Below are 27766 nucleotides of genomic sequence, written 5' to 3'. Positions count from 1 at the left end.
TAATACAGTGCCAGAGAGAGAACTTCTGGGGTTTCTCCTTCACTCCTAGTCCTCTGCTCTAACCATTAAGCACAAAACCGCCTCTCCTGGTGTAACCTTCCATGGTCTTGGCTGTTTCAACATTATCTGTTTGTCACAGTGGCTGTGGGGAGAGAGCTCACTGCCTCCTAAAAAATGAACAGAGTTCACAAACCTCACCACACTTGCGACACAAATGGAGTGCAGATTCAAACTTCCTGAGGTGAGTTAGCCCCTGCTCTTTCCATTTGTAAATTTAAAAAGAGTCCAATCTGTAACATGGGGAAAAGAATTAATCAAATCCCATAACAGGAGGGAAAAAAACCTGTTCATCCTTCCTCACTTTCCCCCTCCCCCATGTTTTTTTTTTAATAGTAACTTCAGTAATTCACATTTATAAACAGCACTTGTGTTTCAGCAATAGAAAATGAATACCATCTTTTCTCAAATGCATAAAAATTATTTGCATACAGTGTTGTGGCTGTGTTGGTCTCAGGATATTAGCGAGACAAGGTCAGCAAGGTAATGTCTTTTATTGGACCAACTTCTGTTGGTGAGAGAAAGAAACTTTCGAGCTTATGCAGAGCTCATCTTCAGGTCTTGGAAAGGTACTCTGAGGCCATGACTACATTACAAAATGATGTCCACCTAAGTTATGTCAACATACAGCTACCACAGTTATTACATCACTTGTGCATGTCCACACTACGCTCTGTGTCGGTGGTGTGCGTCCTCACAGGAGCAATTGTATTGATTCAGAGTGTAGCATACCGTGGGAAGCTATCCCACTGTGCAACTCACCACCATCCAGCACAGGGTATTTTGGGAAGTTTTTACAATGCCTCACGAGGCCAAAATGAGTCACACAAGGGTAACTGAGCATGGGCTCAACTTCCCATTATACAGTCTTCTCCATCCCATAATTTCATCTGCATCCCATAATATTTCATGCCTCTTGGATTGGACCTCAGTGAAAAAAATTATCCCAAATGGTTATAACTGCCTGCTGTGTCCTGCACAATATCTGTGACGCAAAGGGAGACATTCCCATCAGGATGGAGGTCGGGCTATTAGAAGAGCTCAACATGGAGCTATACGACTCAGGGAGGCTTTGAAAGACCAAAGTAGTGTGCTCTAACTGGCCTTGCTCTTTTGCAGCCCAGTTTGAATCTTGTACTGAGTGAGGTGTGTATAGGAATAGAACACCGTCAATGCACCTATTAACATGGTCTGTAAATGACGTTAGGGGATCTGACAAAATGAAATAACAGGAAATTGGTGGGTGTAAGGCTGCTCAGCACCAGCCAGCATATGTTGTAAAGAAAGATAAATTATGTTCCCAAAACAGAATTTTATTCTGTAACCAGGCAAATTAAAAAAAATAGAATTTAATAAAACTTAATAAATTAAAAAGGAAAATAAACGTATGAAGCGGAAAGAATAGTCATTTCCATTTCATGTTCACCTACACCAAACCGTGTCTTTTACAGGTCAGTGGATGTGAAGCTGTTATTTTCTTTAACGTCCCTCCAGATGGAGTGTTAAGGGTAGAGCACCGACCTCTAATGCCATGGGGAATGCTAAGTTCTCCATGGGCTGCAGAGGGAGGTGAGCATGGGCTTGTAGAACCTGCAGGTTTCACCAGAGTCTACAGCATCTCTGTTTGCCGTCTGAGAAGCACAAGCATCTCCTGCTGCACGTCTCCTTCCCCTTTTTTTGTGCCTTTCTCCTCTCTCCACTCTATCCTTGTCCATGCTGTCTGCAAGGGTTACCCTCCAAGCCCTGTGCTCATTCTCTGATGCAGCACTGGCTTGCAGGATCTCCTGGAACATGTCATCCCGAATCCCATGGGCGGTGCGTGAACTGCCAGATGGGGGAGGCTAGCCCCCAGCTCCACCACTTCTGCCTGAGGCCCCACCCCTTCCACCCCCCACCAGAGCCTGGAGCACCCCTCCCAGCCCCCCACCCCCAGCACCACGGGAGGGTGGTCCACACAGCCCCAGCCAGGTCCACCGCATGGGGAGCCACAGAGGGAGATGTGGGGGCGGATTGTGGGTGGGGCCACACCTGGCTGTTTGGGGTGGCACAGCCTCCCCCAGCCTATGACACCTGCCACACATGCTGAGTCCTCTCCTTTCTCCTTCTTATCTGGCTCAGGCATTCCCCATGTGCAGAGGGGGATGCTCTCAAGGCCAAAATACTAGCAACTGAAGATACAACACACAGAGGTACCATTGTCAGTGTATCCACGACAGATATCAAAACTTAAGATACTGATCACTCCCCTTGATCTCCACAAGTTGTAAGCACTACATTTTCACTTCTCCTTGGGACTGCTACAGCATGGTGAGAGTCACAGCACCAGCCATGGTGAGTATGGCCTGGGGGTGTGGGTGGGGTTGGGGAAATGAGGGATAGTTGGGGATAACTCACAGGCGTGAATGTATGTGTGCAGAGCAATGGAAGTGAATACTGGCACTATTATCCACAGGCTGCGGTGATTTTAGCTGATCTCTCACTCCTGAGGGTAACAGAGGCAGAGAGAGCAAAGCCGCTGCTGGCATCCCGATGCCACCTCAGTCCATATGCTGCTAACCTGTGTACTGCAATGGTGCCTGCTGCAGTAATCACTGAGTGGCATGGGAAAATGTCCTACTGCAGCAGGAAGAAAAAAAAAAAAAGGCAGCTGTCCACAGAAACCTTCAGCAGAGGATTGCAGAATACCTCCAGGAAAGTTGCATCAAGTTCTCTACACAGGATTCATAGGACATCCTGGTGCACATAAACAAACTGCTCTGAATAGCCCCCTCTGCCTAACCCAAGAGGGGAATTAAAAGCTGATAGCAACTCTACCTCTCGTTTGTTTCACTACCTCTTCTGGCACAAGTAAAAAAAAAAAAAGAGTGTAAATCAACATGTGTCCTGCTGCTTTAGGGGTTCCGTCCCTGTAATTTCAAAGCCAAGTGCCTATTTATCAGAGGTTCTTTCTCCTACATCAGGCTCTCCCGTGCTCACTGTCGGGACTGGATGGACTGCAGTGGAGTGAAAAACATGTACTGGCTCGCTGGATCCCACAGCCATCTGTCTCCCATACTCCTCCTCCTCCTCGCCGTTCATGGTGAGAGCCTGTGACTGGCCTCCTCTGAAGTATCCAGGGGGCTCTTGGGGATAGAGGTGGGGTCTCCGCTGAGGGTGGCATCCAGCTCTGTGGCTCCACACCAGATCTACTGTTCACCTCCCTTGCCTTCTGGTACACCTGCCGCAGCTCCTTGGCTTTCACATAGCACTGGTCCTGCTCGTAGCCTCTCCCCTCCATCTCCCAACATCAACTTTTCCACGGCTGGATTGGTGCTGTGCCTGCACAGCATTTTCTCCAAGTAAACCCCACAGATCCAACACCTCCTGTGTACTCCAGGCAGGAGCACGTCCGCAGCACAGAGCCGTCATGTTCAGCTGGGCAGTTGCACACAATAATGGAGAGTTGCTAGGTGTGCTCTCTGAGCTGAGCAACCAGGAAAAGGAATTTCAAAAATTTGCAGGGCTTTAAGGTGGAGGGGTCACTTCCTGTCCACCTGGCCCCTAGGCAGCGGAATTCACAACAGTGACCAGAATGGTCAGGGTGGGGCATTGTCGGTCAGCTCCTGGAGGCCAGTAACAGTCAATGTAAGTAAGGCCTGGTCCCCACTTAGTCCGGACTTCGGACTAAGGTACGCAAATTCAGCTACGTTAATAACGTAGCTGAATTCGAAGTACCTTAGTCCGGACTTACCGCGGTCCAGACGCGGCCGGAAGTCTCCCCCCGTCGACGCCGCGTACTCCTCTCGGCGAGCTGGAGTACCGGCGCCGACTGTGAGCACTTCCGGGATCGATCCGGGATCGATTTATCGCGTCTTAACCAGACGCGATAAATCGATCCCAGAACATCGATGGCGTGCCGCCGGACCAGCCGGTAAGTGAAGACTAGGCCTTACACAACCTACTACATGGATCTTGACTCTACGCTACTTGGGGAAGTGGTGTTATTAAGTTGGGGACATGGGGGAGGAAAAGTGTGTGTGGGGGGAGGAATTAATGGGTTTGTTGTAATAAGCCATAAATCCAGTGTCTTTATTCAGTCCATGATTTTTAGTGTCTAGCAGAGTTATGAATTTAAGCTTCAGCAATCACTTCACTCCTGAATGAACTCTCGCAGAAAAATTATAAAAGATAAAAATACTGCATCACCTGCAGGTGAATACTTTTCACAAAGCGATCGCTTTCCATATCTGACCTCTCAGTCCTCATCCTCAAAGGAAGCCCGCACAACACCTTCAAAAGACAAGCCTGGGAACTTAAATTCATAACTTTGCTAGACAGTAAAAATCATTAACTGAATAGAGACGCTGGATTTATGGCTTATTACAACAACCTGTAACTCACTAGCCCCTGCCCCTCCGACACACACACCTTTCCTCCCCCTCATCTGCCCATGACTGGAGAGGTGTTAACAGGCTACTTCATCTTGAATGATCCCTTGAAATGTGTGTTAACTACTTATGCTAAACACTATGTTCCACCAGGTATATAGCTGTGACACTCTGAATACACTTACACAGAGCTCTTCTTCAGGTCTGGGAAGCCTGAAAGCTTCTCTCTTTCACCAACAGAAATCAGTCCAATAAAAGCTGTTATCTCACCCACACTGTCTCAAAAATTATTTTGCAGTTTAATGCTGAGTGGGATTCCATCTGATTGCAGGTAGCATCTAACTCCTGAATGGGCACTTAGATGAAAGCTTGCCTACTTGATTTGTCAGTACATAACTGATTTCTCCTGTCTCTCCTAAATTTCTTTTGCAATTGCTTCCCCACAAAAATGTTCCTGTACCCGTATCGTATCTATAGGCTGTTCCGAATTGGATTCATTGGTAGTTTTCTGCAGTTACATTTCTTTTTCAATTGATGTTTGTTTTTATTTCTTCTGAAGTTTTCAGTGTAAAACAAAACAGGAAGAACACCTTTCTAAAATTACTACTATCCCACCATCTTCCGATGTGACATTAACAGGAGACAATATTCTCCAAAGCTATGAAGCATACACTGCCCTAAATTACATTGCAGTTGCTGCCCTGAGCTTTGAATGGGAAGGCTCCCAAGGATCTCACTCTTTCGGTATTGACTGCATTTACTGTTTTAAAATATTTTTAACCCAGACATTGAAGTTCCAGCCTAGCAGTCCTTCATGCTAATCCTAGCCTGGGTGACTGTTCTTAAGGGAAAGCATTCAAAATATTGTAACAGTGCATCAACTTTGACCTTTTTCACTTCAAACATAAGACTTCACTTAAAGGGGAAAAAAAATTAGATTCCAGAGGGAATCACTGAACTACGACCTGCTTAAAATTAGTTTTGTTTTAGTGCCCGCGTGGTGACTCAACAGGCCAATTTTCCAAACACAAGACATTTCTGCTCCTGAAGATTCCAGTTGAAGTCCGGGACTCTACTTACTGGGGTCAGACCAGAACACTTTGTTCCATGGCTTCACGCAATGAATTCCCAGATATCCATAGCCTTGCCAGATGTTGGCGTACATGGTCATAAGTAGAGCTGTCACCAGGCTAATTTTTTTTTTTTAAAAACAGGGGCCAGTCAAATCCATAAAGAGTTTTGCTTCGCAATACGTATGTTAAACTGCAAGCATTTCCCATCAAAATTCAGCGATTTAGAAACATTTATATGGCTTTGATAAACATTTCATGATAATCTGGATTCTTTTGGGGGGGAGGGAAGGGAGGGAAATATACACTGTTAACAGTGCCACAAATCATTCTTAAATAGGGTCTGCCGGAGTGTACCCATCTCACTGGGAGTAACTGATTTGATATTTTTTTTAAATCTGCCACAGACATTAGGAACACTAAATGAGTCACCATTAGCTTCTCTGCTGCAAAAAGTTCCATCAAAACACTTCATTTGCTCTTCAACAGGACTTCAAGAGTGGTGCCTGATATCAAAAAACCCTGTCAATTAACAAATAAAAAAAAAAATCCTAGGAAATCAAAAGTCCCACATAGTTTCGGGCCAATTTATTTCCTGTAGAAAAATATAATTCCCCAGCAAAACTCAACCAAGAAAAATAAATGTCATTATTCTGAACACAATTATTATTACTAGAACTATTACTAATTATGTTACATTTACACAGCACCTTTCATCAGAGCATCTCTGAGCACTTTGCAAACAATAAATTTCACAACACGCCTCTAGAGTAGGAAATCTCACAACAGCCCTACTATTATCCCCATTTTACCTACAGTGGAACTGAGGCAGAGAGAGATTAAGGAACTTTTTCAAGACAAAGAGAGTAAGAGGTAAGAGCCAGGAGTTCTGACTCCTACTCTCATGCTCTAACTGCTAGACAAACTCCTTCCTTTCAAATTCTTCCACAAAAACTGGAAACAGAGAAAAAAAAATTCCTGAATTAGAGCCTTTGTTTTGTTTCTATTTAAAAAGGGAGAGTAGGGGGGGGAGAGAGAAACCAGAAAAGATTCAGCCCTTAGCGAGAACTAAGTTCCTTTAAGAGCTGATCCATTTTAAGTGGCATCTATGACATTTCCATTCTTGTTTCATGGTCATGACGATAAAAAGAAAGTCATTTGCTAGTCTCCATCACCACCTACTTGAAAGTCATTAACCAGTGAACACAAAAGCATTTTTGCACAATGCTCTAACTTCTCTAAACTTGATCTGAGAACTAAACAGTCAACACCAAAGTGTATTCCATGTGTTCGGGGTTTTGTTGTTGTTGTTGTTTTTAAAATGAACATGAACATTTTTGAATCAAACAAATTTATTAGAGCATAAGCTTTCGTGGAAAGCTTATGCTCTAATAAATGTGTTAGTCTCTAAGGTGCCACAAGTACTCCTGTTCTTTTTGCGGATACAGACTAACACGGCTGCTACTCTGAAACCTACCATTTTTGAATCAGGCCACTAGAACTTAGATATTTAGACCTTTAGCATACTCAATCAATATTCTCTTTAATTGTTTTACATTTTGTACCTGTACAACCAACCACATACTGGTTCTGTGACAACAAATGACTGATTCTCTCTGCCTTTTACTCTCCCTCCCCCGCTACTAATTCTACTTCAACGTGGGCTGTACCAGCTCACCAGAACCCTGGGCACATACTCACATTCCTTCCTAGCCCGCCCCCCTGGGTCAGTGCCATCGCATCTCCACTGCTATTTTTGGCCATATTAGCTAAATTAAAGCTAGCACAGGATGCCTACCTAAGCTGCAAATCATACAGTACCTCCAATTGTAACGTAGACATATCCTAAGACCCCACTCAACAAACCCCTCCCCCACAAAAAGCCAAAAACCTGGCAATACAGATAGGCCTTGCATCACACCTTGAACATTATCAGTCTGACAGACAAAAGGGGAAGTAAATTCCCAAAGGGAATAGCAATATCCAGTCAGTAATCCCCTCTTGTTTAAGACAGAGTCCTGTTATCTTGAGTACCTCAGCTGATCATAACTGCCACAGAATCAAGGATAGAACTGGTAGGCTGGACCCCAATCACTTAGGACTTTCTATGTTAGAACTAGAGCTGGAAAAGCAGCAAGCAATTGTATTTGTCACCTCCAGATTAAAAACCCTATTTAGAAGTAGCTGAAATTTTGCCCCCCAAAGGGCTCAACCTTGCCTTCACTACTATAGATACATAGCAACCGTTGTATTTATTTAAAAAAAAAAAAAGACACCCCTACTAAAACAAGCCACTCCATTGTACATTCTTCTCCCTCCAGGGAGAGGATAAGAGAACGCACAACCTGTGGCAGATGTGCAGTCACGTTGCTTAATGCACTACTGGAAAGCATTCAGATACTACGCTGGTGAGCCTGGAATAAAATTCTATACAGAATAGAACAGAATCTTCTAGCCAAGTGCGTGGGTTTGAAAGCACATTTGGAAGCCGCTGATTCCTGAACATCCACCAAAAGCTGGGATACAACAAGAAGCCCTCTCCCAAAGGTCGTGAGCCTGCTTCACCAACAGCAGACCACCCACTCAGTCAGAGAAACTGATAGAACATCTTCCTTGATTCCCCATTTTCCTCCCCCCACCACCCATAGAGATCAGTTCTGCCTTTTTTGATCTCAGCCACAATTAAAAGAAGAACAGGAGGACTTGTGGCACCTTAGAGACTAACAAATTTTGTTAGTCCTCCTGTTCTTCTTTTTGCGGATACAGACTAACACGGCTGCTACTCTGAAGCCACAATTAAGTAGCCCTCATCTGATCCCCAAACTCTGTTGAATCCTATCAAATCTCTCAGGAAACAAGAGCTAGATTCATTAACCTGGGTGTCACTGGCACACTGGAGACACTGCAGCCCATATTGCAAGTGACATGGGGCCACTGTGGACAGAAAAAGACATCTGTACTTCTGGCCAACTGGTCACAACTTTATTTAACAATACACTTAGAGCAGAGGTGGGCAAACTACAGCCCGCAGGCCACATCCGGCCCAGCCCCTGAACTCCCAGCTGGGGAGGCTAGCCCCCGGCCCTCCCCCGCTGTCCCCTCTCCCCTGCAGCCATGCCCTTGCGCTCGCCCACCCACCTCCCAGTCTTTCCAATAAGCCTGTCCTGCCGCTCTGAGCGGCATGGTAAGGGAGCGGGGATTGGGTAAGGGGCAGGAGGTCCCGGATGCAGTCAGGGGACAGGGAGCGGTTGGATGGGGTGGAGGTTCGGGGGGTGAGGAGGCGGAGTCAGGAGACAGTGAGCGGGTGGGTTGGATGGGGGTGGATCCTGGGGAGGGTCCCGAGAGGGGGCAGTCAGGAGATAAGGAGCAGGGAGGTTGGATAGGGGGTGGAGTCTCAGGGGGGTGGTTAAGGGACAAGGAGCAGGGGGCGTTGGATAGGGAGTAGGGTCCCAGGGGGTGCGAAGTGGGAGGGGGTGGATAGGGGGCACGCTGCTTGGGGAGGCACAGCCTTCCCTACCTGGCCCTCTATACAGTTTTGCAACCCCAATGTGGCCCTCAGGCCAAAAAAGTTTGCCCACCCCTGTGTAGCGAGGTGGATACCCTCTCCTGTCCTGAGGGGTTTAAAAAGTGGCCTGGGAGAGCTTGAAAGCTGTAGCTCTAAAAGCTGGGCTAATTGGGGAAACGGCTGCAGCTGGGCCATGCCTCAATCAGAGCCCAGCTGGCCTGTATAAAGAGGCTGGGAGCCAGGAGCTTAGTAGTCTCTCTCTGCACTCAGGGAGCTTGAGATAGGTACCTGAGTGGAGCAGGGCTGGGGCAAGGCAAAGGAGCTAGGGAGCTCCAGCCTGGAAAGCCCCAGGCTGCAGCCTAGCATTGGGCCAAAGGTACTGGGGGTTGCAGAGGGCAGCCCAGAGGTAGGCCAAGGCAGCAGGTCCAAACACAACCTTGTCTGTGATGAGTGGCATATACTACTATCTAGCCCCACTGCCTGGGGCAGACTGTGACTGGCAGTAGCCTTACACTGAGGCGAGGTGGGGTTAGTGGGTGGGGGGTTCCCCTGGGAGGGGAGAGCCAGTGTGTGTGTGGGTACTGCCAGGGGGCAGCACCCAGAGCAAGGGGCACTGGGGTCCTGGGAGGACATGGGAGCCAGTAGTGACAAGGTGGATCACCGGCCTGCAGAGGGCGCTCTGGGCTGGATTGAGCTGATTCCCCGGAGTAACCAGCAGGAGGTGCCGCAGGAGTGAGTCCAACCTCTTACACCCTGACTTTGAGTAACCCCCCCTCCCCCCCGACAGAATAACTTCTGTGATGCAATCACTCCTGGCAACAGCAAAGAAAGGGGAGTTCCCCAGTCTTCCATCATTCTCCCTGCTAGAGACTCTGGTTAAGAGAGTATGGCCAATCCACTGGGCCTATATGAGTGCTTTCATTACAAGGCCTGTCGGAGCGGAGATGCAGAGAACAGTATTATGAATTACCAGCAAGCTTCATAAAACCTGAGCTGTCACTGGATTTAAACAACCTGAACTAACCAGGTTAATTGTCCCCTGGAACAATTCTGCTGCTTGGGCCTTTCAGATGTGATGGTGCAGGTGAAAAAGCCTTTCTTCACCTCCTACGCACCCAGGCATAAATCTGCAAACATTATTTATGCTGCAGTCAGACTCAGTTTGAGCCTTTTGCTGATTTCCTTCTTGTTTCCTCAATCTCAGGTCACCTGAACACCTTGACAACTTGCAAGGATGAATCGAGCACAAAAAATTGTTTAGGAACAAATGAATCAATGACCAGGCTGGTCTGGTGTTTGTATGAAAACTTAAAGGAAAGTTAAACAAATGTATTTTAGTGTCCCAAAACGCATGCCAACATGCACCACATTGGCTTGGAAAAGGGGGTCAATGATTCAAAATATGGCCAAAAAGGGACTTGCTGCTCTCCCATCCCCACCCCTTTAAAAAAAAAAAAACCACACACACACCACAGTAAATGGAGCACATGGACTTTTTTCATATGCATCCTCCAAAATGTGGATCAGTTACCTGAAACTTCTACTCATTCAGGTTTAGCTGTATGCTTGCCTAATTCTTTAGTTGCCTCAGTTTTAAAACATCCGAACACAACATATTTGGAGACCAATATGTAAGACTAATAGATTTTTATAGCCAGAAAGGACCATTCTGATCCTTCAGTCAGATCTCCTCCACAAAACAAGCCACAGAAGCTTGCCCAGTAATTTCTGTATCAAGTCCATAACTTTTGTTTGACCTAGGGTGACCAGATGTCTCAATATTATTGGGATCATCCTGATATTAGGGGTTTTGTCTTAGATACACAATTATACTCTGCCCTTCCCTTCTCCCCCCACTCCCCAAAAAAGTGTCCCAATTTTTCACACTTGCTATCTGGTCACCCTAGTTTGACCCTATAGCGTAAATCAATAAATACTTAGGGATCTCTATATGCTTAATTGCATGCTTGAATAAGCACTGAGAGAGCTGCACTTTTGAATAATGAAAATTTTTTTTTTTTTTGGTCCAATCCTCCAGCTCTCTCTCAGACAAATTCCCATTGCAATCAATTGAGCGCTGGAGCAGGCGATGTGGTATTAAATATAAAGTGTTGTTAGGGATTAAATTTTGGTTTTTTTGTTATTTTTGTAATTTTATTATCTATTTACTTTATTATTTTACAAATTATGCATTTTGATTATATAATTCAAAAAAAATAAATTAAATGCTCATCTTCCATAACATTTTAAAAAGGCTCCACTTCACCAAAGTACTTCACCAACTTTAAACACTGACTTCATCTGGACTGAAGTGCTTAAAGTTAGGCATATTCACAAGTACATTGGGGCCAAAATCCCTGAACAGACATAAAAATACATCCAAACCCTGTGCTCTGCTTCTGGAAACTTTATTCCCTCTTTACACACAGTCAAAACCTGACAAGAGCTCACTGTCAGATTATGCAGGAAATCTGCAAGTTTCACCAAGGTGTGATCTTATACTTTTTCACACATTATTGTATCATGCCGTGCCAGAACACTAATGTATGCACAGTTCTAAAATAACTCATTTTATTACAGCACAACACTGAAAACCGTACTAAAAACCCAATCAGCAGAGCTCTAGAGATTTGCTCCTCCGTCACTTGAAAATAGATAAAAGGTCACAATTGCCTTTCTTACCAAGAAGGGGGGCGGAGGGGAAACCAGTTGCCACAGACTCTCATCATTCCAAATCTTTTTAATGGAACTCTGTTGGTGTCAAATTGGTCTTTGGTTACAGTGTGATGGGACAATGGGATTTAGTACAATTTAATCAATTTGCAAACTAGAAATATATTTTTTCTTCTCTCAAATTTGAAACCAACACTTTTTTTTTTTTTTTGCTGGCCTACTTTCTTTTAAGTTGCTTTTTAATTATTTATGAAAATGCAATAATGCATTACTTTGCTGTGCAAATGTTGAGAAGGAGATAGTATCTCTTTCAAGCGAAGATAACATATGTGGTTACACAGGGGTTTATTTAAAGGCATTTTGCAGGTAATACTTTCATTTCTCCACTCCTCTTTTTGTGTGTGTGTGTGTGTGTGTGTGCGCTTGATTGAATAAAAGAAAACAAATGCATGTATAGCTCTATAGAAGAGCCACACATGGTCAGCTGGACCAAAACATTAGCTCTTTAAGTCTCTCACTCTCTCTATACATATAAAGTATAACAATAAAACTAATCACGAAACAGTATAAGGGGATGAACTAAAACCCACTGAAGTCAATAAAAAGGATACCCTGGGTCTTGAATGTAACCAGAGGGTGGAATCCTGGTTCCACGGTAATCAAAGAAGCCAATAGCAAAACTCCCATTGATTTCACCCAGAGGCTGGGATTTTCAAAGAGGCTATGAGAGTTATTCCCTCAAATCCCACTGAATTCCAACAGTCATTGGGTGTCTAAATCCCCCAGGTGCCTTTGAAAATCTCAGGCAGAGGTGAGCTCTGATCCATATCATAGACAAATTGGGGGTTCAACTTTTACAGGCTCTGATCATGCAATCACTGAAATTAAAAGCAAAGCTCCTGTTGACTTTAGTGGGTTCAAAACTAGGCCCCTAATGCCAGTCTTGCAGCCAATGGACATTTTGGGTGTTTCATGACTGTGTGCTCATAATATAGACAAAGTATTGGCCTAAGGGAAAAATGACCAGCAAGTACTATTAAATGAACACTGACATTTAAACATTATATAAAGCAAATTATTTTTTTAAATTTACGTGTGGTGGGGGAGGGGGCGTTTCACTTTGTTTTCTTGGTTATATTGCAATCTCTTCTAATGCCAACTATGTAATATGGCCCCAATGTTATTCCTCTGAGCCCAATTCAACACAAATTCCACATGGCTTCTGCAACCACTGCAGCCTCCCACTCACGCCATCTTTCAGAGCTCATGCATCATGAATTATCACATCAGAAAGTTTCACTGAATCTACCGCTCTTATTATTTCACCACAGCTTAAAAAACTTGGAAGTCAAATGTTCAAAAATGCAAAAGTGACTTAGGAGCCTGAGTCTCCTTTTTCAAAAGTGTATCAGCACGAAGCACTTGGGGCCCTGAAAGTCAACATGACTAAGTGCTTAAATCCCTTTTGAAAATTTTACCTCTAGGCCTTAATTCAGCAAAGTGCTTAAGCAAATAGCTTAACTTTTAGCATGTGCTTAAATGTTTTGCTGAACTGAGACAGACTTAAGCATATTCTTAAAGTTAAGCACACACTAAGTGCTTCACCTAATTAGAGCCTTAGACCAGTTTTTGCACAGCTCATGTGCTGTATTCTGGATCAATTTATGGTGGGAGCAAAAGTTCAGAAGTGTTTCAAGTCACCTTTGTTTGGAGTGAGCAAAACGTATAAAATATTCTGATCTAAATAAGTGTATTAGGGTCCATGATTTTAAGAGTAAACATTTTTCCTCCTATGACTGGTAATAGAATAGGATTTTGAAATTAAACACAGCCAGAAGAAAAATATTACATGGATTTTAAGACTTTTCAGCCCCCTGTGCAAAGGAGACTTTAAAACAAAGCCTTATTGCTGATTTTATATATAGATCATATGCAGAATATTCTGCATATAACTCCTGTTGAGATTAATGACATTTTATCCAAATTTGAGCCATTTTCCCAAATACAACTTTTTAAAATTTAGAATTTCTCTCAACTTTTCCTTTATTTTATTTTTTTAAACACTTTTTCCACTTTAATACTTCCAGCTAGGAGTTGCTGTGAAAAGCTGAACTTTTGTGCTGATAGAGGATGATCAATAGGGAGCGTTTTTGCATCAGAAGGAGCAAGATTTTTTTCCTCCTCCTCCTCTGCCTCATTTAAAGCATATCATCCATCTCTATCATCTGAGGGCTTCTCTATGACCTATGTGAAAGTGAGGTGATGGCCTCATTACAGTTCCTGGTGGAAAAATAGTTCAGACCAAAAAAACCACCAAACTGGTTGCCTTGTTAGCAATATCATCAGATAATTCAAGGAAGACGTTTCCGACACAGCAAATCACTTAAGCATATGCTTAATTTTAAAGCATGTAAGCAAACCTACTACTATGTGCTTAAACAGAAGCACACACTCAAGTGTTTTGCTAGATCAGGGCCCACATGGGTAGGGACGGATGAACTCCCTTATCACTTGAGTTGCTCCCTGCAGATTGAATTTGAGATGAAGCAGTGCACATCACACACTATTGTTTCAGGCTGATTGAGACCTTCAGTTTCCAGAATTGTTTATCCACTGCTTTTCACAAGCACTAAATTCACATGTGTATGTGTGTATATATATACACGTCCAACAAAATTTCCTCGTTTGTCATCTGCCTCATGCAAGACTGAAGATGGTAGATTACTCCCTACAATTGCAGAATTTCCATCATATTATCCAAAATGTTACTCACCTAAGGCATCTCTGGTTATAGGAATGTTACAAGTACCTCCACTCCAGCTTTATCTTTGTCAGTTGTCAGCAGTGAGCAACCCAAAACTGTCAGGTTTGCACCAAGAACAAAAAAGCTCATCCTAAATTTGTAGTTATCTAATGCATAATCCATGCTTGACACCTGGAAACTTCAACTCATTATCTTAAACTTGATCATCTTAACAACAACAAACTTTTTGCAGGATAGTTCACTTATACAGACTCTCCCTCCCTCTTAGGCTAGACTCCATCAATGTTCATTCCATAGAATCAGGACTGTCCTGCCTCTAACTACAGTTTATAAATGGGTGACAAATATAAAACCAGCCCCAAGCTCAAACAAGCACCAGTACCTGCCATATACTAAATATACAATCTTCTCCCAGATGTGTTTGAGTAACATATTATATTAATGTGTTAGCTATTTCAGGGTCATTAACCTTCCTTTTCTGATTCTTAAATAGTCTGCATACCATTCACCAGTAGTAAATTATGGTTACAATTAAGCTGTAGTGGCAGATAAAGGTGACTTGAATTCAGGTATTTTATTATCCTGAATTTCCCTATATTTATTATTTGATTGGTAGGACCTGATCCTGCACTCCTTACCCAGGCAAAACTATGATTGACTTCCATATACAGGGGGGGGGGGCAAGATTTTCAAAATAACTAGTGAATGTGGTTGTCCCTCCTGAGACACTTTAAACAAGCCCGATTTTCAGGAAGTGTCAAGCATCTGCCCTCTGAAAATTAGGCCTCGCAGGTGTCTCACACTGGGCACCAAAATCACTAGTCCCTTTTGCAAATCTTGGCCATTATATTTAGGGCTATATGGATACATAAAGATGTTGGCCTAAGCATCAGGATTTTAGACTGAAGCTAGTGAGAATTTTGCCTGAATAAAGCACCCAAAAATCAAACAAGGAACTATCAACCTTCAAGTCCTATAGAACAGATTACACCTGAAGAAATTTAGATCCCAGTAGTAACCCGGTACTTTTGAAATTGTTTAAGGAAAAGTCTTGTTTGGGTGGCATGGGGAAGAGGAGAAAGAAATGGGATAAACGGTTAGCTTAGACACATTACATACAAGAGATCTTCCCCCAAAACAAACAGAAATCAGAATATGTCTTAAAATCACACTGAAACTGCCTGATTTCCAATGGTTTTTAATGATCCCTGAGTTTTTCTCAGTTTAAATCTGCTTCAAGAAGCTTGGCCTCCTGCTAAGAAGCAAGTTGCTGTTTCATTAAAAATTGTATCCCCCACTAAGAGAAACAATATTTCTATTCACGGATAGGAGATACTAAAACAGCGACAGGTATTGCTTTAAAAAAAATTCCAGTTAACTTTTTAACCCATATATTCTTACTAAGTAAACATTTAACTAGCTAACATATAACTATTTCCTGCAGGTTTTGTTTATATCAAAACTAAAGCATAACATAGGACTACCATAAACTGAAAACATTCAGATATTTGCATCCATTAGCTGTTTGTCTGAAAGTGGGTGAGATCTTACATCAGTTTAAAAGGCTGCCCCCATAAACCCTAATCAAAGTTGCACTAGTTTAATTTAAAGATGTGATTTTAAACCAATTTAAATGAACAGTTGCAAAACATAGTGTGGATACTCAATCAATTTAAACCTGCCATATCTAGTTATCTTTGTGCAGTGAGGAATCACTTTAAGCTACATAAATATAACCAATTCAGATCAGATTAAGAGTGCCCAAACTGTGTATTCCAGTGGTTTAACTACATCTGTTTTTCAACATTTAAAATTAAACTGGTGCAACTTCAAATATAGTCAAGGCCCCAGTTACTTCTGCTCATGGCCCAATAATGTAAATATCTCCCTAGTGAGATGACTAACTGCCCATTCTTTATTTTAAGATATACCCCTTAATTGAGGCCTGATCCTGCAAAATGCTGAGTGCCTCTTGGGAGGTACTGAACACTCAAATTCCCAGAGGGGCACTCAGTCACTAACAGGTTTGAGAACTACGGCGCCAAACTTCCTGCATCTTAGAACATACCAATACAGGACACACACTTTCCTCGGGATTTTGGCTACAATCATGCCAAGGAACAAAAGACCCTAATAGCAATGTATGATTTTGCACTATGTGTGATTCTGTAGTTGTGTGAGGTTTTGGATCAGTGGTAGGTGCTGCTTTAAAAATAAGTGTTGTCCTATATTTTTCAGACAGTTTATTTCCTTGAAATATACATGGTTATCCTGGTCCTTAAACTCTAATCACCCCAAGCTGCCACCAGCTTCTCAAGGATTTCATTTAATTTAAAAATACAACAGAGGGGTGAGGGAGGGAAGACTTTCTATTAAAGGACAATTCACTGAAGGGTCTTTTAGCTGAAAATTGTCAGCTCTGCTTAGGGCCAGTGGATCAAATTTAACACTAACAAAGTGCTGCTGGTTGTGTGACTCATCACAGTAAGAGGTGGTGCTCAGGGCCACTCAAGTTCGATTTTTGGTGTTGTTACTGGGTTTAGGAACTGTAACCTAGGTGAGCAAAGATTTGCTAGGTATTTGATGCACCAGGCAAAATGGCATTCTTACAATCACTTGCCTCCCAAGTGGATGGAAAGCCAGCAGGAGATTAGTAATTGTCCTTGTGCCTCTGAAAATGGCCACTATTAATAGATCCCAGTGTGGATTACCTATGGGCCTCGGTCCATGCTTGAGATCCAAAGAAAAATAGACAAAGACTGAAACAGACTGAAGATAAAGCTCTCAGAAATATTAAAGAACACCCTCCTCAGACTGTCAGGAAGCATATGTTTTCCGCAGACTGAAAAATAAAAGCATGTGTGCTTTGGTAAGCAATAAGGAGAACTTGTGCAGACTTTGCATTTTACATATTGAGAAAACACCATATACATATACACCATACACACAAAGAGGGTAAAGGAACCATGAGACATAAAGGGCAAAGTGCTACAAGGATGACAATGAATCTTATGTACTTCTAAGGTGCCCATCACTGAAGTAAGAAACTTAAAGGATCCAAGCTCCCTTGACAGCCTGTATAGGAGTGCAGAGTCTTCCCTGGGCAGGCTCCACCATATAACTCTATACACAATGTCAATGAATGTAGATGAATAATATCCTAATTAGAGATAGTCAGACCTAATGTTTTGGTCTGGGCCTTCTCATGAGCGCTCTCATTTCTCCCCAAATTTCCAGACAGGTAGAGAGGGGAAAGCTTGGAATCAGGCTCAAATCTCCCAATCCTACAATTTTGGTCCCTGAATGGATATCAATCAGAAAGAGCATCTTTCCTGAAATCATCTTTGGTTCAACCTCAAAAATCAATCCCTCACCTAAACTTAATCTAGATCTGAACATTACCACATAGGACTAACTCTCAGGGTACGTCTAGTATAGCCCCTGCTAGTGTAGCCCGGGCCTCAGATGAAAAGGAGATTAAACTGAGGTTTAAAAGGAGAACCTGCAGTATGTTAAACAAAACCTGCATTTTGTAAAAGGTCACTCCAATGGTATAGGGCCCATTTATGTAGTCTTTTTTCAGGCAAAGCTTTCAATGAATTCAATGGATGTATCACCTTGCCTGTTCAAAGAACACAGGATTATTTATATGCAAAAGTCAGGAAAAGATACTTCATTGCTAACTGGAAAAATTCTATTATAATAGCAATCTACTTATAATGGTCAAAAACATTACAGTTTACAACAGCGCCACTGCAGTGTTTTGGCAATGTTTTATTTTTCCTAAACTTTAGAAAACTTGTTCCACTGAATGCTCTATTTTTTGGTTCATTCTCAAAATCCAGATCACAGAAGTTTATATCATTGTAGGTAGGAGTAACAAGGCAGAAACAAAGCTCCTATATACATACAGCATTATAATACTATCACTAGCATCAAATCAAACTTATTGCTACTCTTTTCCTTGTTATGCAGTACATACTGGTATTTAGCTAAAGCTACTTATAAACTTACTTGAAATATAATGTTATCATTTTAGGATGCGTAACTGAAGAATTACTTTTTCCACAGTCCTGAATGTCAAGGAACTATCCAATGTGAACAACACATCAGGCATCTTAACTATATTGCTACTGCCCAGTCTAAGGCTGGGTCTACACTACCCGCCTGAATCGGCGGGTAGAAATCGACCTCTCGGGGATCGATTTATCGCGGCCCGTTGGGACGCGACAATCGATCCCCGAATCGACGCTCTTACTCCACCAGCGGAGGTGTGAGTAAGCACCGTCGACGGGAAGCCACAGAGGTCGATTTTGCCACCGTCCCTACAGCGGGGTAAGTCGGCTGCGATACGTCGAATTCAGCTACGCTATTCGCATAGCTGAATTTGCGTATATTAAATCGACACCCCCCCCCCCCGTAGTGAAGATGTAGCCTCAATGAGGCTGGCAAGTAAAATAAAATAGAAAGATGTAGTAATACATACATATATGTATGTATATTGGACACTAGCATAGTTTCTCAATGTACAGAGCTCAGAAATATCCCTTCCCATTTCAGCATTTATTAGTAAACTGTCTGAAGAATTATTTGACTGAAAAAATGTTAAGCTACCTAAAACTCTTACTCCACCACTAGAAGATCATGACACTATAAGATTCATGTTTCCCTAACATGAACTCAAATGTATATAGGGGACATGTATATGTTTATAGTTTCCTTTCCAAAAGCATATACTCACTTCCATCATTTACAAAACTTCATATTAGACTAAACCAGCTATACGCACGCACAATTGAACTGAGTTAACTTGAAATAGTGAATACCTCTCTCAAATGCTAATTTCCTTACAAAAGATGATTGTGGCTTTAAAGTCTTATATTCCATATAGTATAACACTCTACCAAAACAGTTTAAGTTCAACAAAAAGCTCTGGTGCAAGGCTTCCATGCATAATGGCCACGTGTTTATCAGGTTTTCATGTTCAAAATATGAAGACATGACATATACATACTATGCATTCACAAAATGCAACAAATTCATGTCAGCCTCTCTCTTTAAGAGCAGAAGAGTTCTATAAGACAAACATTTGGATATTACTATATCTAAACAACACATTCACCTCTCCCCTACAGTCCCATTTAAGTATTTGTAAACTGCATATTTTACACAATGGATCTACTTTTTAGACAAAGATTAATTTTCTACCACTGGGAAGGACTAGGGGCTATTTAAAAAAAAACAGATATAGTACTCTGATCTTTATGAGGTAGGTTTCTGGAGAGAAAATACCAACAATTTACAGAGGAACTTTGAACAAAAGACTAAGAAACATCCCTGGTATACAAGAATTTGATTTAAATCTTAGCAGTTGATTTTAGCTAGGCTGCTTACTGCAAGTTATAGATAAATCAGGAAAAAACACCCAAGAAACTTTCTTCCAAAGGTCTACAATTGGCATGCAATACCTTTATTTTATCTGAAATCAAGCTTAAAGCTCAATTCTTTGAAAGAGAGCAAAATACATCTTTATGAAAAACTTTTTCCCTAATTTTAGGACAATTCTAACTTCAATTTCTCAAGAGTTAATAAACAGCACACACACACACACACTTGGGATCAGTCTCTCTTTAAAAAGCAACAGAGAGTCCTGTGGCACCTTTAAGACTAACAGAAGTATAGGGAGCATAAGCTTTCGTGGGTAAGAACCTCACATCTGGAAGTGAGGTTCTTACCCACGAAAGCTTATGCTCCCTATACTTCTGTTAGTTTAAAGGTGCCACAGGACCCTCATTCAGACTAACACGGCTACCCCTCTGATACTCTCTCTTTAAGAACACTAGTTCACAGACGTCCCTCCTATAATCCTGCTGAACAACTCTTTTTTTTTTTAACTGAAATGTTGAACGCCTACAAATCTTCTGCGTGTCTATTTCACTGGCCTGCTGTTTTTTTTTTTAAATGCCTGAGGTCATTATTTATGAGCAGAAGAGAAACAAATCACTCAGACCCAGTCCGTTTGGAGATTCCCACACTTATTACCCAAAATCCCACCGATTTCTATTGGTTCTGCCCTTGATCACACTACAGTGTTGAGACTGAATGCAGTCCCCAGGGAACAATGATCATGTTCTTCTTGATAAACTGCTCTAGTTATTCTAGGATCACAGTTGGGTTAAAATAAAGTCCCTTAAATTTCTGTAAAAAGTTGGCAGAGTTCACTCCCACCTCCAGATTTGGAGGAAGGGGAATATTAGAACAATATGCGTACATTGACTGACAGACCATGTTTTTCTTTGATCGGTTTTCTTTTTGGTAGGAAAGAAGCTGAAATGACTGACCCAAGAACATTTAATCCATTTACCAGAGTCAGTCTATTTCTTAAGGAGCAATGAGGTTTGCAAACTGTAAGGAACATGCTTACTGAAATATGTAACCAGTCTCTTTAGGCTGCTCTCCCCACGCGAATGTGCCTTGCTCCCAGCGGATCGATACTCTGCAAACTGCAGCTAGCGTAGTCAAACATTTCCAGACCCAATACGAGTTTAACTCTCCCTGCTTCCTGTTGTTTGAGCCCAGTGCAAGGGGGAGTTCTCAGGGCACAAGCCCTTAAAAGCGGGGCTGCAGTTTTCACTTCACACTCACACACACACAAAAAGTAGGAGGCAATTAAAATAATTTAAAGCTTCCTGTCTGCTGCGAGATCCTCCGGAATCCTGTGGGATGAGCAATGTTCTTGCCACTCCAGGAGAGTTCCCATCCCTACAACCCCACCCGGCCCCGCAGCCCCATGCAATCAATGAAGGGGGGGTGGAAGGCGTGACAAGTTGCACTGAACTTTAGGAGGTGTGCAAGACCCTGGAAACATCCCACCAGTGCTGACGGATCGTCCTCAAACACCCCACCACTCACCCCCTTTCACTGAGGGAGTGGGGGGGGGAGTTTGCCCGTTTAGTTTCACACCCTCCCCAAAGGCAGCTGCCCCCCTTCCTTAAGCCAAACTTGCCCCTTTCTTCTAAGCCCCAGCGCCTTTGCCCCCTCCCCATTCAGCATTGAATCACATTCCCCCTCCTCGCCCCTCCAGCTGAAGCTGAAAACCAAGTGCTGAGTGGAGAGCAAGCCCCTGAGGCAAAGCTCTGCTGCTCTGGACATCTGCCCCCCTCCCACTATCCGCAACAAGCCAAGTTAAAACGGCTCTGTGAGAGCACCTACCCGGTCTCTTTAATGTCTCCTCTTGGCGTGGGATGCTAAGTGATACAGGGTTGGGGGGGGAGAGGGGAGGGCACCGGAGATGGATATGGAGTTGATCTCTTCCCTTTGCGCTCTCTCTGTGTCTCTCTCTCAAGGACGAGGTGAAATCCCTTTGCTGGTCATGAGGCGGCTTCAGAGACAAACAACACAATGCGAGTGCAAATAACAAAAGGAAAAGAGAGCGAGAGAGAGACTGGCAACAGTGGGGGAGGAGAAGCTTTCTGTGCAATCTCCAGCCACCTCAGACACCCTGGAAAACCGGAGGGGCGAGAAAGGGTGGGGGAAAATAAGTGGCGAGTCCCTCTCTCACTTCAGCTGTCTTCTGATCTTTCCTAAACAAACCCTGACCTCTTTCCTGAAGAGCCCCCCCCCAACGCTCCCAGTCCAGCCAAATACACAGAGAGTGGAATTTGCTTTCGTCTCTGCTGCTGCAGCTGAGTGTCTAGATTGTAAATAACATGCTGATTATTGACACCGTGCAAGGATTAAAACAAATCCGTCCCCCACTTAAAGGAACACTATAAATATGCAAACGGGGAGGGGTGATTATCCCCCCACCCCTTGTTAACTTCTTCCCAATGCAGAAATGATTGCTGATGCCTGGGAAATGATTACCTGGTCCCCTTCCAGGAGAGTCCGCTCCACTCTCTCTATTTGCTAAGAATAAACATCCGAGAGTTATCGTGTGGGTGCCTGTGTTTGTGTGTCCAAAGGAACCTCTTGTAATGCATGCAACTGACAGACCGGTGCAAACGCACAACACACACACAGAGAGAGAGTCTGAAAAAGCCACTGCAGCCAGCCTCTTGAGTCTCTTCCTTTAGCTTCCTCTCTTAATCCTCAAGCGCCTTGTCTGGACAGATCCCCTATTTTTAGAAGCTGCTAATTTCACAAAAAGGGAAAGGAAAGTAGTTTGGGGTGTTTTTATTGTTCCCTTCCCTTCCCCACTCTCCAAAGCGGAGGAGAAATCAGTGCAAGAGGCACAGGCGACGGGGGATCGGAGCCGAAACACAGTCACACACTCTATAAAATGTGGCGGGTTTGAAACAAACAGCCCTCATCCGAGTCATCCTCACCCACCGTCCGTGCTAATCGCTTAGTTCCTGCTTTCCCGCACGGCGGGGGGAAAAGACGCCCCTCTGCTTTCCACCGGTACTCGGAGAAGTCCTACACAAAGTTACATCATCATCCGACAGCCCTTAGGTAAAGCACCGAGCATACACGGGCTGAGACTCTAACACAGGCTTGCCCACTAGCTGGGTCCAGCGCTCTCTGCCGATCTTACTTTCATTTACTTAAAACAGCTGCGGGGGTGGTTTTGTTTTTGGTTTTTTGGCCACACAGCAATCTCAATCAATCACACACAATAAGGAAGAACGGGGGAGATCCACTCACTATTACCTCTCACTAAAACTACACAGAACGAGATATGGGTTATTCGTCGGGGGGAGGAATAAAAGCTTTGATCCACAATCTCTCACTCTCTCTCCTGGATTTGAATGCTCTCTTTCTTATTTCTGTCATTTTTCTTCAAAAGCTCATCAATTGACTGCAGCCATGTCTCCAGGCATTCCCAGCATTTCCCAGAGTGCAACACCACCAACAGGAGATCAATGACCACATACTGTTTACTCTTAATACCAGCAGGACTACAGATGAAGTTGGAGGGTGGTGTATGGGTTTGTTTGTTTGTTTTTTTAACTTGAGGGTGGGGGAGGGGAGAGGCGATTTGGGGGGGGGGTGTTAGCGTGTGCGTGTTTGCATGATTTTGTTTCTTAACAGTCATTTTCTGACTGCATATAAAACAGTAGTTTGTAGGCAAATAGACTTCCTGGTCACATGCAGCATACACACACTGCTCACAATGCATTCAGGTGGAAAAAAGTCATCTTTACTTCTATACCCTGGAGCTGCAGGGGTGAGGGAGAGGCACTCTGATTTCTTTATTAATAAAATAGCATTTGCACTTTTTAGATAGGGGAATGTTATGGAATCTCTTGCAAGAGTCTTATTTTTAAGTGACTATTTTGTCCACAGGCTTTTATAAACCGGATAAACAGGTTCAGCATGATTTTAGATTGATTTGTAAGCAAAGAGTGGAAAACGAAGAACGTATTATGCGCCAAATTGTTAAAGGAAAGTAAGTCTGGTTATTATTCATCTCCACAGAGAGAAGTCTTATCTTCTACAAATATTTGATACTGGGCCCAGTCCAATAATTAACAGACCAATCAAACAATTTCACTACTTTTTCCAGGGACTTTAAAAGTCATCATATAGAGTTCATAAGCATTACAATCATTTTTGTCTTCTTTGATGCATTAGTTTGTGATTTTTTTCAATCTGTATCCCCCCCAAAAATGATTTTACTGTGATGCAAAAGGACACTAACCTTTAACTGCATGGATAATATCCACAACTGTGGATTCACTGATGCCTCCAACTCTCTGTGGAAGAGGGAGGAAAAATAAATAAAATAAAATAAAGGACGGTACTTTCTATCTATGAGACGAGAGAGAGATTCCTCTTTTTTCACTTCCTTGGTACCTGTAAGACAATAATTCCCAATAAGATCTTGCATAGGGAAGGAAGAAATATGGGCAAAAGACTGCTGCCCTGCATCTTGTGCAGTCATTTATACTATTGCAAAATGGGTGTAAAATGCTTCTTTCCGTAACAGGATGGCAGCATTTTACACCCACTTTGCAATGGTGCTAATTAACCACACATGGTGCCAGGCAGTGGTGAATTGGACCTAGTCACAGAAGCCTGCACATTAGTTGTAATCAAACATCATTAAGTGGAGCTGAACAAGGTTTTTCTGCCAAACTTCTTCCCCCCTCCCCTTTTATGTGGCAAAAAAAAAAAAAAAGCAAATTCAGCAACACAGAAATGTTTTGTGAATTTGAGCCAATTTTTCCAAAACGATTAGGTAGTCTTGTTTTTTTTTTTTCCCAGAAAGTCAAAAAACTTTGTTTACAGCATTATTAAAACCAGTTTAGTTTTTCAGTTCAAAATTACTTGTTTCAAAGTTTACTTCAATTTTATTTAATATTTTTTGCTAAATATAAAATGCTCAAAATGGAAACAAAGCATTTCATATCAGGTTGAATAAAACATTTAATTCAACCCAAAATAAACTGTTTCAACTTTTTGATTTGCCAAAAATTAAAAAAAAAAATTCAGGTCAGCCTGAAACAATTCCCCCCCATACTTCTGGAATTGCCAGTGAACCAAAACAATCAGTTATTTGCATAGCTAAAGGCATGAGTAATGAGCTCTTGGTCAGGCTTCTTCCTGTTAGGCTGGTTGAAATGTGTCTAGCATGAACGCACAGACCTTTTAGAACTCCTCATAAGCCCCTCCCACATTTCCCACAAGCACCAGCTCTTCCTGTCTGGTAATGACTGACTGGGCAGACCCCTTAAGCCTCCAAACAGTTCAAGGCAAGAAAGCAAGTGGGGTGGTGAAGACCAAGATGGGAGGGGGGGAAGAAAAAGCCAAATGGAGCATCCTGATGCACTTTATTTAAATCAAAAGCACAGTGGGGTGTGAAGATTGTATTATACTCCAGGATCTGTATTTTTCTACTTGTACAATAGTCCGAAGATGTTCAATAGAAAATTGTAAAAAGCCCCATTGGCCTGATGCCAGGTATATTTGATCCTTTCTTAAATAAGGAGGTCATTTTGTCTTGCAAGCCTCTGTACCCCTATTTCCCAGCAGTTTTTAAAAACTGGTAAGGTCATTATAAATGCCAATTATCTGCCTTTTATGGGGGGGGGAGAGAATAGTCACTGTTTTATTTTACTTTTTAACAAAATGTTACCATTCCCCCACTGGGTCCCATCAAAATGTTCAGCCAGGAAAATGCTTCTCATTAGAACATAAAGCTGTGCCCTCATATCTCTCCCCTCCCAAACGTTTATAGCTATCTGATGTTAGAATATATAGTAGTGTTTGCTAGCTAGTACAGCTGGGAGAGGGTTTTCAGTAACTTTCTTCACTGGATCACCCCCAAAAAGTGTCAAAGATCATTTTCATTTTGCCATTACTGAAGGTTGGAAAAACAGTAGAGAGAGGCCAAGGGTACCAGGTTTTGTTCTTAATATTGCATTTGCAAAACTTAATTAGATTTCAGTTTTCCAAACCCAAAGGAGGGGTGCTTTGGATGTGGGTTCTGTTTTATTCAAATCACTTACATTTAGGGTCTTTGGATAAAAGATTTCAACCTATCTCTAGCCATTTTTTTTCCAGCAGAGCCATTTTAAACACAAGCCCTATTTCATTCAAATGCCCAAAGCCTAGAAATAGGAGGGTTAAATATGAGAGCCACCTTTTAGCCCTGTTTCTGCAAGGAGAAACATGTGGGCACACCTCTGTGCCTTCATAGAGCCCCATCGACTTCAGCAGCCTGTGTGCTTCTCTTTGCAGAATTGGGGCCATGGAGACAAAACACACACTTTACTAAAGGGTGGCCATGCATGCAAATTAGCTACCAATATGCTTTCCCTTAACAATAAGCGAGTTGTGTTCTCTAATACTTCATACCACTATTTCTACCTAAACCAGAGTGGGTGAGACATGCTATAAGTCTGATAACGGTAGTGTTTTATACTTACTTTGATTGCAATGGAGAATCAGGCCCAGGTACTCTAAAATGGCATCTTCTACATGCCTGTGAAGCTTACACCACTGTTAAAACCTTAAAGTCATATCAAATGCAAGACACTGACTGAAAGTTTACAGGCCTCGTTATTGTTATCAGAGTCCATCAGCATTCAGACGACTGTGTGAGAGTTACCTAGTTAACAGAACAGCCCTACCTATTCTCAGACTGTCGTGTTGTCATCCTTGCCTTTATGTACCGAGCCTTTACCCTCTTCTCCACCTTAAAATTATCCCATTATTTACAGAGATTCCTGTGAAAAGAAAAAACCTTAACTTACAATAGAACAATCTGCCTTTGTGCAGACCCTATCCTATCCCATCCCCCTCCACAACAGCCAATACAGACTCCTAGCTACAATATGTCTAGCAGACTTCTGAGTAGTTCTCTAAATAAAGCCATACTGAAGATCCTGATTCATTAAATGATGCTATTGTTTGTCCCTTGTATAGGACACTCCGTTTATCCATGCAGTTTCTCTTTTGATGCTCGCCCTCGGACAAAATAACCATGAGATAAAATGAATTGCAGTAGAAAACCGAAAAAGGAGACTTAATTTAGTTTAGTTACCAATTTAGGTTTTGTTAAATACAGTAAACTGTGTGTGTGTTTGGGGTGGGGAGATGGAAACAAAACCCAAGGAGGAGAAACAGAAATGTTAATTTAAAAAAATTATCAATGCAAAGATTTTTTTTTTTCTTTTCAGGATTTGGGTAGAGAAGAGATCATAGTTTCAACATTTCCCCCATAGGTGCAAGAATTTTTTTTTTAAAATTAGCTAACTAAAACCAAAAGCAAAGCTGTCTACTCTGATTTGCTCACGCACAGTGAAAAGGAAAGTAAATATTCTAACCGGTGATAAGTTCAATTTTAAAAACCTTCAGTTTTAATAATTTAGTGAGGCCCAACATCCTGCAACCAGCGGAGGCCCCAATCTATTCACACACCGTGCTTAACTTTACTACCAGGAGTAACGACATTGATTTCAATAAGAGTACTGATATGCATAAAGTTAAGCAAGTGCATCAGTGATCAGGATACACAGATGAATGAAGAAAGACATGTGGATGGATTTCAGCAGTTAACTTAATATACCCCCCCCCCCATATTTAACATACCAGGCATTTCATTCATGGCAGTGGGTGGTTACAGAGCTTACACCATATAACTCATAACTTGGGATCAACCCTCCTCATCCTACCCGTAGGGCTCAATTCCTCATGCCCTCTCACTTCCGAGGGGTTAGATTGTAGTAGGGGTTAAAAGCCCGGTAAGCCTTTTCCCAAACTGGATACTGGTTGCAAGTTGCAACGAACTAAAATTCCAAAATACTACATTTTCAACAGCTTCTCTTTGCAGAACCCAACTGTGCCTCTAGGACACTGAGGAGGGCACACACAAAAAATCACC

General features: G+C 42.5%; 1 protein-coding gene across 8 annotated transcripts in view; it reads right to left on the bottom strand.

The window, feature by feature from the left end:
• The window catches only part of SOX5 (SRY-box transcription factor 5), an 807001-nt gene extending 784063 nt beyond the window's left edge, over nucleotides 1-22938 (bottom strand). For 3 of the 8 annotated variants that reach the window (XM_065568307.1, XM_065568362.1, XM_065568310.1), the window contains exon 1: nucleotides 21649-22106. The gene's annotated coding sequence lies outside the window, so the exon portion shown is untranslated. Of the gene's footprint in view, nucleotides 1-21648; nucleotides 22126-22302; nucleotides 22733-22767 lie in introns of those variants that run through there. The other 5 variants (XM_065568274.1, XM_008165609.4, XM_065568279.1 and 2 more) reach the window with 4 other exon arrangements.
• Between the last annotated feature and the right edge of the window lie 4828 nt (nucleotides 22939-27766).

Source organism: Chrysemys picta, chromosome 1, assembly GCF_011386835.1.
Source record: "Chrysemys picta bellii isolate R12L10 chromosome 1, ASM1138683v2, whole genome shotgun sequence".
NCBI lineage: Eukaryota > Metazoa > Chordata > Testudines > Emydidae > Chrysemys > Chrysemys picta.
This window is presented reverse-complemented; position numbering and strand designations above follow the sequence as displayed.